The 12,573-nt window shown below is 40.0% G+C and overlaps 1 long non-coding RNA gene across 1 annotated transcript in view; it reads right to left on the reverse strand.

Annotated features, from left to right (window-relative positions):
• Positions 1-12,573, reverse strand: part of LOC148678987 (uncharacterized) — an 18,927-nt gene continuing 6,354 nt past the window's right edge. Inside the window, exon 3 of the long non-coding RNA XR_015939954.1 lies at positions 1-807. This is a non-coding gene — a long non-coding RNA (uncharacterized LOC148678987). The remainder of the gene's footprint in view (positions 808-12,573) is intronic.

Here is a 12,573-nt window from a genome sequence, read left to right on the forward strand (position 1 = left end):
TTTAGATTTTCAATCAACCAATCAATCAATGTTTATTAATCAAATACACAACAATACAGCATGCAGCAGTAATTGCTGGCAATGAAAGGTCTTTTCTGTAAGCTCACTGGGGGGAATAAAAATCACAAAATTAAAAGTTACAGAATAAAGTTACATAAAAATAGTGCAACAAAAACTGAATGACAAAAACTCAATATGAAGAGAACTGCTACATATCCAGGGTATATGCAATACATTATGTCCAAACAGTGCAATATGCAGTGTGCCAAATACAATGAAAACTGTATGTCCAGGTAGCCTGACCATTTAACAGAGACCATTAGGGTGGTTGCTGAAGGTGACTGCACCTTGGCTGTTTAGCAGTCTTATTGCCTGGAGGTAGAAGCTGTTCTGTAATCTGTTGGACTTTGACCGAATGCTTCGGTACCGTTTACCGGACGGTAGGAGGGAAAACAGTTTGTGACTGGGATGACTGGGGTCCTTGAGAATGGACCTGGCCTTCTTCAGACATCTAGCTGAGTAGATCTCCTGGATGTTTGGTAGCTCACAGCCGGTAATGAGCTGCGCTGACTTCACCACCCTCTGCAGTAGTTTGTGATCCAAGGTGGAGCAGCTCCCAAACCACGCAGTGAAGCTCCATCCATTTTCTAACTATGTATCCACTTCAGAGTGGCAGGGGAGCTGGAGCCTAACCTGGCAAGTGCACAAGGAGGGGTACACCAGTCCATCGCAGGGCACACTCTCACACGAACTCACTCCAGGGCCAATTTTCTCACACGTAAATTTACCTACCCGTGTGTCTTTTGGCTGTGGGAGGAAACCAGAGGAAAGCCATGAGTACATGGGGAGATCATACAAACTCCATGCAGACAGCAGCCCAGGTCCAGAATTGAACCCAGGGCCCCAGTGCTGCAGGCAGCAATACTAAGCACTGCTTCAGCATCCAGCTGAGATACACACTTCTTTGTTTTTAATTACTACCAAATGCCCTAGACTGGCTTAATGGCCTCCCACCCAACAGATGGAAGTTTTTTCAAAATGACAGTGATTGAAATACTGTATGCACATCAGAACTCAAAACTGAAGACAACAATAAGCTCCAAAATGACTGGTAGGGCCCCCGCTAGCTCTGTCATGGTTTTTAACCACATCAATGAATAACGGACATCCTGGTATTCTGCAATCACACTTACTTAAGAATAGAATGGGTGACCACTTTTGAAATTTGTGGTCACCAATGTTATTGTTACAGGAGAGTCAAAAGGTACCTTTCATTTGTAGGTTCTGTTCTACTCACAAAAAATCAACCTGCCGCATCCCTGTGCTCCTGCAAAAGCATCAGTATAAAAGAGTTTTAAGACATTTTGAATGTTATTTTCCTTCATTGTTGAGATTTACAGTTAAGGGGGAAACAAGCTTTTTTGTGAAGGACTGACATTAGAGCTTCGAAAGTAGGAGTCCATATGGGACTGAGAATCCAATTGCAGACGAAACTTCATATGTGCCTGCTTGTGCTTCTGATATGATTGTGGTGCGTTTACTAAAATAGTTTTCTTAGTGGTTCTTGAATCGTCTGTTTGCAACTACTGCCTTTATTCATAGAAATGTTCACGAGGGAAGAAATATATTAATTCTTGCATTTTTTTAACCACTTTATCAAATAGAGGGTTTCAGAGAAGCCATAGCCTGTCCCATCAAGCAACGGGCACTCAAACACACTCACAACACGACCAGTTTTCCCAGAAGACAATTAAACTACCAGTATGTCTTTGGGCTGTGGGAAGAAAGCAGAGCACCTGGGGGAAACATACAAACTTTATACAGACAGCACCCTGGGATTTGAACCTTAACCTAGGGCCCAGCGCTGTGAGGGAGCAGTACTAACCAGTGAACCACACAACACATTATAAAGCAACTATAAACATGCTTATCATAGAAGGAAATAGAAGAAGAAGGTAATTGTTTTTATTTCTTAAAATGAGGTAAACCTAAAAAAAAGTACTCTAATATTTGTCATGTGAACAGTGACGTTTAAAAAGAAATAAAGCTAATGATGTAATTTTGTTCACTTTCTGAGTACCGTAACAGAGTACTTTATTCTATGATATGATACCTCAGACTGAAACTCATGCACTCACATACTGTTAAGCATAATTAAAGTGTGTTTGCCGATAATGTGAGTAAGCCTTAACTAACCCCAAAGACAAATACTGAATATGTGAAAAAAGCTCTTTTTCAAAATGAATATTGGAAGCTGTGTATTCTGTGTAGTTTTTTTTTTATTCATGAGAACACTAGTTTAACTTCTGTGACCTATTTAAATAGGTCAATAAAAATACAATTTTTAAAGTCATTTCTGTTATTATCAAGCATCACGTGCCATGCTCCTCTGTTCTTCTGGGAAGAACGTATGAAGAGTGACTCATTTTCTAACGAATCAAAGCTGATATTTCCAGAAACCATTTCTTGTGCTTCACTCACAATCACGTGTGACAAAAGTGCACCTGTACTGTCATGTTTCTGGGAAAGCAGGTAGTTTGTTTCGAGTGAAAGTTGATGTGACAGAGCTTCTCTTGTCAAGGAGCTATTTATCACAAGAGCACAAGGCCACAAGAACATAAGAACAGAAGAAAGCAAGGACACAAGAAAACAAGTAGTCCAGGTGGGTAGCTGCATCAGCATGCGTAGGCTGCATAGAAACAAGTGAAAGGTTTATTCCGTGCTGAAAAGAGAAGAAAGGAAACACAGTGTTTTGGCTGTGGAGCCTTCTTCGGGTGTTTCCACAGCAAAAACATTATGTTTCCTTTCTTCTCTTTTTAACATGGAACAAACCTATTACTTGTTCCTGTCACAGATGTCGGAAAGGGCAAGGCCTATAGTGGAATGACTAGGTGAGCAGTAGAGACCCTATGCGTAGGGGTAAAAGGGGCAACACGGAGGTTAGCCCAGGCTCAGGGGGTCAGACGATGTTGGTTTAGAAACCTGTGCCCTCAGGCCACGGATGTGGGGCGACGTGGTGCTAGGCAGGTCTCAGGACATCCGTACCCTCAATGCTGAGCGAGGAGCAGAGCAGACACAGGAAGTAAATAGGCTCCACAAGAAGACACACCGGAAAGACATGAACAATCACAGGGAACTAGGAACAGGACAGAATAGTAGCACCTTCTAGGTGCACAGGGCATGACAAGGGCGGCTCCTGACACCCAAAAAAGAGCTGCACAGCACTGGGAGGGGAGGAAAAACCTCATTTAATTGAAAGGAAACCTCTGGGAGTCCATGGCTGAGAGCTACCCCCTCCACCGGGGTAAAAAAGCTTTATTGAGTAGAGGAATGGAGGACCGGACTGGGCTTCAGAGGAGCGAGACAAAAAAACAGACCAAACTAGACCAGTCTGAACAGTTAAGTGTCCAGAGAAAATCCCGTACAAACACACCTGTGGTTTGTAGAGAAATCTCCAGTTCTGACACCGATTGATTTCACTTCCTGTCTGGAACACAAAGCCAGCAGGGGCTCCCTGTCAAATATTGCTGGTGAGAGATTGCTACAGGTTTTTTTTCAAGAAGCAGGGTTAACAAACTTAAACTTAACACGCAAAGCAATGAAAGGGAATTTTTTTGCCTGGTGTAAAATTTAAAATATCTGCTTGTTGCGCATTTGGTATATTTTTAAATTTAACTTGTTAAATAGTGTTCAAAAAGGCTGCTTCCCCTCACTAAATTATCAGTGTTTTATTTATCATGAAAGTGCATTTGATTACATCGACTCAAACAAGAAACATGCAACTTCATTTTGCATTTCCAAAAAGTATCATTAATGTTCCTGAAGCTGTATCTCTGTCTATATTCATGCTCTTACATTCATGTTCTATGTGCTCTTGAAGCACATCTGAGCAAATTTAATTTGTCTTAAAGTGTAACGAGAGTGATGTTCCTACTCAGTGTTTGAATTACATGAATGCACAATGTTAGAAATCCCTTTACTATTTTCAGTGGATATTCCTATTATGAATTGTTGCTTCCTCTTTGATATTTTCATCTTGTATTATTTTCAGCAGAAGTGAACCTTCCAAATTTTTTGCAAAACAAGTTTACATGTGTAATTATTTTTCTCAGACTATCTCTATTTTGAGTATCCAATAGTGTACTAAACTACTAAATCAAAGTACTACAATTTAAAAAAGTTACAGAATTAATGAAGAAGTGAGTGGGGCCCTTTTCTCCTCCTATTCATTGTCCAAAAACTAGATTTTGTTTTCCACATGAAAAGATCATGTTCCATTACCTGAAGAACTAAAGAAAAGACAGCAAAAAAAGTTAAAATATTCAGAAACACTTATTTTTACTGGAAAATGTCTCTGCAAAGCTAAAATAATCAATGATTTCTAGGATTGCATTCTAAAGCATGATACACGCCACATTTGCTGAAAACACCTGAAATATATTGAATGTGCATATCCTGTAAGTCAGAAAGCCAGCTAATTTCTGCAAAGTCCCAGATGAAAACCCCAGTTTCTCATTTGCAGCAAGGTGACACATTGGTTACAAACTCGCATACTGTACGTTCCAAAAAGGAATTCTTCTAGAAGGGTGAGAAGTGCTTACATAGAATATCTGCCGTTCAGCTGGAAAACCCCTCTGCTCTCACAGGTCTGTCAGAGTGCCTGTATCAGAACTCACTCAGAAACAGGACCAGAGACTTTCTCTACCAAGAAATACAAACCTCTTTAACAACGTTTTCATTTCATTTGATAGCAGAGTGACCTACAGTATAGTGGATACTGTATATTTAACAATAAGGGCGGAGCGGTGGCTCTGAGGCTGTGGCTGGCAGAGGAATCTAATCTGTTGGGCCCCTGAGCAAGGCCCTTCAACCCAACTGCTCCAGAGGCGCCGTATAAATGGCTGACCCTGTGCTCTGACCCCCAGCTTCTCTCCCTGTCTGTGTGTCTCATGGAGAGCAAGCTGTGGTATGCAAAAAGACAAATTCCTAATATAAGAAATTGTATGTGGCCAATAAAGTGATCTTAATTAGTTAACTTAATTAAGTTAACTAATTAATTCGTTTTAAAGCTAGTTTTAAAGAGTTGTCTGACTAACGACATGTTAGGCGAAAAACACCGCGCATCACCACAAGAACCTCATACCAGCTGTCAAGCACGGTGATGGAGGGGTGATGATATTGGGCTTGCTTTGCAGCACAGGACCTGGATGCCTCACAGCCATTGAGCCCACCATGAATCCCTCTCTATACCAGTGCATTGTAGAGGACAATGCGAGACCATCTGTCCAACAGCTGTCCTACGGGTGAAAATCCGTAAGGCTGCAGGGCCTGATGGGATACCACCTCGCGTCCTGAGGACATGTGCAGCCCAGCTGACCACAGTGTTTACAGACATCTTTAACTCCTCCCTGTCACAGTCCATGGTCCCCACCTGCTTTAAAAAAAACACTATTGTTCCAACCCCCAAAAAGACAAAAGTGACATGCCTGAATGATTACCGCCCAGTAGCATTAACATCTGTGGTGATGAAATGCCTGGAGAAGCTGGTGTTGTCACACATCAACTCCTCCATCACAGAGTCCCTGGACCCCCTGCAGTTCGCCTACCAGAACAACAGATCAGTGGATGATGCTGTCTCCCTGGCTCTGCATACAGCCTTGGAACACCTGGACACTAAGAACTCGTATGTGAGAATGCTGTTTGTGGACTACAGTTCAGCATTCAATTCCATCATACCCAGTCAACTGGTGACAAAGCTCAGGGGATTAGGTCTGTGCAACTCTGTCTGCAACTGGCTGCTGGACTTTCTTATCGAGAGACCACAGGTGGTGCGGATAGGCAATAAAACATCAACACCACTCACCCTGAGCACTGGAACCCCACAAGGCTGCTGTCTGAGTCCAAGGTTGTACTCCCTATTTACTCACGACTGCACAGCAAGACACAGCAACAACCGCATCATCAAGTTTGCCGATGACCCCACTATAATAGGACTGATCAGCGATGATGACGAGTCCACTTACAGGGATGAAGTTGTACAGCTGCTTAGGTGGTGTCATAGCAATAACCTGGACTTGAACATAAAGAAAACGAAAGAGCTAATAGCGGACTTTCGGAGACACAGGCCACACACTCACAGCCCACTCAGTATTGATGGAACGGAAGTGGAAACAGTCACCAGCTTTAGGTTTTTGGGAATTCACATCTCTAAAGATCTAACCTGGACTGTGAACACTGACTCTATCATGAAGAAGGCTCAGCAGCGCCTTTATTTCTTGTGGTGCCTCAAGCGATGGGGGATGCCAATACATGTGTTGGTGAACTTCTACCGCTGCACTATCGAGAGCGTCCTCACCAACGGGATCACCGTGTGGTATGGCAACACCTCTTCGCGAGAAAGAAAGGCACTGCAGAGAATGGTCAATATGGCCCAGAAGATCATCGGCTGCGGTCTCACCGAGATTAAACAGGTCTATGAGGACCGCTGCCGTGGTAGAATTCTGGCCATCACAGAGGACAGTCACCACCCAGGGCATGAGCTCTTCACCCCACTGCCCTCAGGCAAGAGATATAAGAGCATACGGACACTTACCACTAGATTCTTCAATAGCTTCTATCCACAAGCAGTGAGACTGGCGAACACATTTAGCCATCCCCCTCGGACCACACCGACACCATCACCATCTACCTCATTGTAATGTATTTATTGTACGTCTCCAGTCATTGTTTACACGTCTGTATTGGTTACATTCAAACTGTCTGCATGTTTACTTGCACATTGTCTATTGTTTGTTTGTACATTGTCTTGATGCACTGTTTGCACTTTGTTTTGTTTTTTACACTTGTTTTACAATCGAGAGACTTTCTGTAAGTAAGAATTCCATTGTACCAGTACCGGTTACATATGGCAATAAAGTTCAAGTTCAAGTTAAAGCTTAGCCGAAAGTGGATCGTGCAACAGGACAATGATCCAAGACCCACCAGTAAAGCTGCAACTGAATGGCTGGAAAAGAAAATAATCAGTATTTTGCAATGGCCAAGTCAAAGTCCAGACCGCAGCCCCATTGAGACCCCATTTCTGTGGTGGGACCTAAAGAGAAGTGTGCACAAATGAATGCCCTCAAACTTCACTGAGCTAAAGCAGTTTAGTTAGGAGGAGAGGGACAGAATTCCTCCCAGGCGATGTGAGAGACTGATAAACTCTTACAGAAAACATTTACTTCAAGTTATTGCTGCTAAAGGGGGTTCCACATATGACTGAATTGAGGGGCACACTTACGTTTTCACAGAAGGCCATTAGATGTTGGCTTTTGTGTTTTACAAAATTATGACAAAGTAAAATGTATGTGTGTTATCTGTCACATAAGGTTAGAGTTATCTACTCTTAGGACTTGGTGATGACTAGATAAAGGTCAGATATATAAATATGTAAGATATGTCATAATATGTAAAACTATAGAATGGTAAAGAGATATACTTTCTTTTTCACATCACTATAGTTACGATGGGAGCTCTGTTTTGGGAAAAGAATAAATGTATTTCTTTATTTAAATCTAGTCCTGGTTAGGATCTGTTTTATGTATTAGGACAATGGTTCTCTATTTGGCTAATTAAGATCTTGTTGTCTTCAGATTATAAGGTTAGAATTCTACCCTTTCTATGTCTAAAGAAGACAGGTCTCTGATATTAATTCACTTATTATCTGTAAATAGTAATGAAATGTGTGTACAGACTTTATGTTATTTATCTTAATAAATATTATCCTGTCTACATTTGGGCCTGGCTATTACTCTATTATCAGACTGTGCTGGAGTATAAAAGACAAAGTGCTGTGAAACACTAATTCTTGTCTTTAGGGGGTGACATTATTAATCTTTATTATTTGCTTGCATATCTGAGTAGTTGAGTAACCTCCCTATTTTGTAATTTTATCACCACCCCAATCTCTAACAATAAAATGTAATATAATCAAAGTCTGCATTGTTTTTCTCTTAATTTTACACTTCATAATATATTAAGGCAAATGTAATCTAAAGATAGGCTGTTATCTTTTATAAGGAAATACATTGTGCAACTATAAAAGTGGAATACTATACTGTACTGCAGAGTAAAAAGAAATCGTACTGTACATCCACAAATCTACTGTACCCTCATTTCTAGTTTTACAACTGATAATTATTTTTAGTGACTAAAAACGTCCACAGTTCTTTCCATCCCTTCCCAAATACTTAGTCAAAGGATTGCTCTTGTTTCCAAAGAGCCAACCAGTACATAACAGTGATAACTGGAGTACCAATTCAGCAGGCTCTTATTTATAAAAGTTTCAAAGTCAGCGCAAAAACTTAGTTTTTTTTATTTTAGTGTGTTTGAAGCTATATTGAATTAAATATCTGAATTACTTGCCTCCATTTCTTCAGTCATCCAAATACACACACACACATCAGTTGAAATCACTCCTTCTAATAAATGTAATACTGTTTTTATATATTAAAGTCTCCATACCCTATTTAAAATCTTCTAAATCCTTTATAAACACTTTGCAAAAGGATGTGCATGACCGTAACTATTTAGGATGAGTGATATAGAAATTATGACATAATGTAATGTAAAATTATTTCCCACACAACATGATGCTGTCACAGAGGAACATGAGACACATTGTTGCAGCATTGCATAATCTCAGATCTGGTATCATAGATAACATTACAGTAATCATACTATAGAACCTAAAAAAAGATGGCCAGAGAACATTCATTTGTGTCACAACCTCTCCTCACACAGTCAGACAGAATGGTATGCATTGCAAAACAAAGCAAAGGAAATAAAAAATATGCTTTTACTTATTCTGTCACTATTATCCAAAGCATTACATTTAAAATGATTATTTTTTACTGGGGCAATTCTGGTTACAGTACCTTGACCAAAGGTACTGTACAATCACACTGTCTTACTTGAATAGCAACTATTTCTACAGTGTGGCTTTATTGTCTATGTTCCTTTCACAATTTGTTAAAAATAAGTTAATACAGGAAACTGCTGAAGCAAACTCTCCACTTGCATAAAAGAAACTATTTTAGTGCAATGTTTAATGTTATTTTAGTGCAACAACAAAGCACTGCCATCTTACAAAAGTGCTGTACCTTAGATAATAATGATCCAAACAGGGTCATCCACATCTGACCTCAGATTAGATATATATTTGTAAACCTCTACATTGCCCCATAAACAAGTAGAGATATCTGACCAGTAATCTGCTTCTTATGCCTTCTGCTTGTAATCCACTCTAACCACTGTAATCTGCTTGATTCATCATATCAGTTACACCACTGATGTGCTCAATGCCTGACATGGGAATTTGTTCAAAGTCTTTCCTGAGACTGTACAATACATCAACAAGTATGAACACAAGTGGTTTCTTTGCACTATGCACAATACAGTATGTACTGTACGTTTTTCAAAGTTGTACACTTTTTCAGAAAGGATTTGTCATGACTTGGACAGCAGTATTGCTTGCATAAACGCTGTGCAAAATATTTTGATTTTGATTGAGTTCTGATTTTGCTACTTTTTTAAACATTAAGCAATAGTTAAAAAACAAACACCTGTGGTGAGATACCTTGTGTTACTGGAAAGGAGTCACAGGAAACCACTAACACAAAACAAAACCTCATCACTCACAAAGCCAGCTGCTTCTTATCACCTTTAGTTTACAGACTTAAAGAGGCTCTTTTTGCATCCTTTGTTTTTAATAAAAATGAAAGCATGACATTTTGAAGAGAGAGTTTTCAAAAGCTGGCTTGCTGCGCTTCGGATTGATGGCAAATGTGCCACAAAGTTTGTTTCAATGCAAGAAAGAAATAAGTAGTTTTTAGTCACACCCTTCAAATTCCCCTTTTCCTAATGAAAAAGTAATACTGTATACTGCATGGCTTTATGATACAGATATTGTTCACCCTTTTGCAGGTACATTTTGTGTTTCCCAAAATTTCCCCAAGGGGTTTTAAGTGACAAAAGTCATATTAATCAGCAACACCGCCAATCTGCTACCCCCTATGATCTGCTTAGTAAAGGGGTTAATTTTTATCTGCTTTGTATTGTGGGGTGGGTGGTTAGGTTTCACTTTGATTTACTGCAGGGATATACTGTAATTGACTAATTCTCTGAGATCCATGGATAATCCCCTACCAGACGAAGAAGCATTGTAAGGTCATTTCGTTTTTCTTATTTATCATATGTATGTTATAATATATTACATATAATAATGGAATGTAATATAAGAGTCACATTCTGAGATGTAAAATGTGAAAAGTGTTCAAAATTAGGGATGAGGCCTACCTTGGAACTATTCTTTCATTACCCTTCTATGCTATCATTGTCAAATTAATGCTTATTCATATATACAGTACATCTGACTTTTTCATGTTTGCAGTGATTCACATACTGTAGATAAGAAAATAAGAATGTATGAACATGATAAAGGTGAACAAATGATAGGAGGCCATTCAGCCTGTCTAGCCCATGTAGTGGCTGGTAGCTAACTGATGCACAGATCTCATCTAGATGTTTTTTGAAAGAAGACAGGGCATGGGCTTCAATCACATGGCTGGTTATCGTGTTCCACTCTCTCACAACACTGAGCATTAATAAAAGCCCCCTGTTCTGAGTTTAAAATGCATGTAATGAGGTTTCCACACAGTGGGGTCATACTAGTGCATTGAACAATTTTTACATAACATTACTCGATTTAAAATGTATGCTTTTAACAGCATTTCATTTGCTTTTATTTTGCTTGCCCACATTGGCTAGAAAATGTACAGTACATATCTTTCAACATAAACACCTGTCTTCTTTTCATTATTAGCCTCTTTAACCTCACTGTTTCCCAGTCTGTATCTATAGCCTAATGTTTTGCTGCCTCCATATCATATCCTAACCTTGTCAATCAAAGTTTATGTATCAAATGCACAACAATACAGCATGCAGCAGTAGTTGCTGGCAAGGAAACGTCTTTTGCTGGCAATGAATTGTCTACATTAAAAGTCACTGTGACAGGCAGCCAACTGAAATCACTGCTGGGAGGAGACAAACGTTTGGTCCTTACGATCAGGACATCTGACAGCTGGGCTCCTCTTATTTAAACGTGTTCCCCTCCAGCAGGTGTGAGCCAGCCAGGGAGAAGGCAGTAACCCTGCTCACCAGGGAGCTGTGGGAGAGAAAGAGTCTGACAAATCTCGACAGTGTGAGAAGAACGAGCCACAGAAGGATTTTCTATTTTTCCTATTGAAAGGAAAAAAATTGTACTGAAGCTCCCTTTGATTTTGAACTTCATGCTGACACTTTTTTACCCAGCCTGTCACAGTTATCTGATAAATGTTTGCCCAAGGTTGAATTTTATGTTAAGATTTTTTCATGTTTTTTTTCCATTTGCTGCGTCTACACTGACATTAAACCCGCTTTTGATATTACCAAGTTATTTCCTGCTGGGAGAAGTGGGACATGGTTACCATAAAGAGGTTCTTCTTGCTGGTTCCAGCCCTGTCTTTTCCCCTGAACGTACGTGCCAACACTACTTATCTTCAACTGCACCTTCCTGTGCTCTTTCCTTTGGAAGAAGGGCCGAGGTTTTACAGCGAGTGGCTTGAGCTAAACGGTCATGTTTTAGAAGATGATACCCCTGGATTCTTTCACAAAACAGCTGGAAATGCTCCTCTATTCAGGACAGCAGGCACTTCTTTGCACAAAGTGATGTGAAAGCCTGGAAAATTCCACCCATCCACATTACTGAAACCGATGCCCTAACATCCTTCAAGAAATCGCTGGGTGATCAATTAGCTACTACACACCAACTACTACTTATGAGCTAGATTGGCAAAAGTTAATATTAATAATAATAATAATAATAATAATAATAATAATAATAATAATAATTGCTTACACTTATATAGCGCTTTTCTGGACACTCCACTCCATTATTATTAATATTCTTATGTCCAACACCCTGGAACAGGAAACCACACTAAAGAATGTGAGCACTGTCTTACTTTATCAGATCAAAAATGTGCAGTCTTGACATTAGGAAGTGTGACACAATCCCAGATAACAAACAGAACGGACACAACCACAAACTCAAGTAACCTGGCCTTGTAAGTAATCGTACATCTTGATTCAATTGTGCATTTGACGGTACTTGTTTCAATAATGCTGGCCTCTATACTGAATGTTTATATCACCTGAGGAAGGACTTTTATTTAAGTTAATTCTTCATTTAAGCGGTTATTTCACTGTCTCTGCAGTCCAATGGAAAGTCTGTATTCCTGGGGCAGAAGCACAGTTAATCCACCCAATTTCCACACAAATTGCAATTTAAATAGGACTGCATATTGTCTGAATGTCCTGCGGGTCTCACAAGAACAAAAGTGGCATCTCATGTCTGTTAGTGCTCTGACTGGCAGGATGGGTGAACACAGAAGGTTGACATGTGGGTGTCCGCGGGGTGATGGAAGAGTGGCCTGACGTCACTGACACAGACGTAAGCCCCTCCTCTTAAGGACCCACCAGTCCTTCCTTGTTAAC

This window comes from Lepisosteus platostomus, chromosome 1, assembly GCF_059453375.1.
Source record: "Lepisosteus platostomus isolate fLepPlt1 chromosome 1, fLepPlt1.hap1, whole genome shotgun sequence".
NCBI lineage: Eukaryota > Metazoa > Chordata > Actinopteri > Semionotiformes > Lepisosteidae > Lepisosteus > Lepisosteus platostomus.